Raw genomic sequence first — 337 nt, forward strand, 5'->3', positions numbered from 1 at the left:
TATATATATAAGCTTTTGTCAGTTCTGGATAATATTAGAAAACACTGGTTCAGCGTGCCACGCAGTGTGACTGAATCCGACACCACGTGACTGCAAAGCAAACTTCTTAACCACACAGCTATCTCTGCACCTATACATATAATGAGAAACCAATAATATATCATATGAGGGTGATGGATTGATAGAATCGGTAAAGTGACAAATAAATCATTTTGCGGTAATTGTTGTTTGTTCCTTCTCGAACCATGCCATGCTCATAAGGGCCGGTCTCCCGGTTTCATTGGCGTATAGGTTCCCCACCTGGACGGCACGCCGGTTCGTCGCAGGTGATCTGCTA

This window comes from Octopus bimaculoides, chromosome 5, assembly GCF_001194135.2.
Source record: "Octopus bimaculoides isolate UCB-OBI-ISO-001 chromosome 5, ASM119413v2, whole genome shotgun sequence".
In the NCBI taxonomy this organism is placed as follows: Eukaryota; Metazoa; Mollusca; class Cephalopoda; order Octopoda; family Octopodidae; genus Octopus; species Octopus bimaculoides.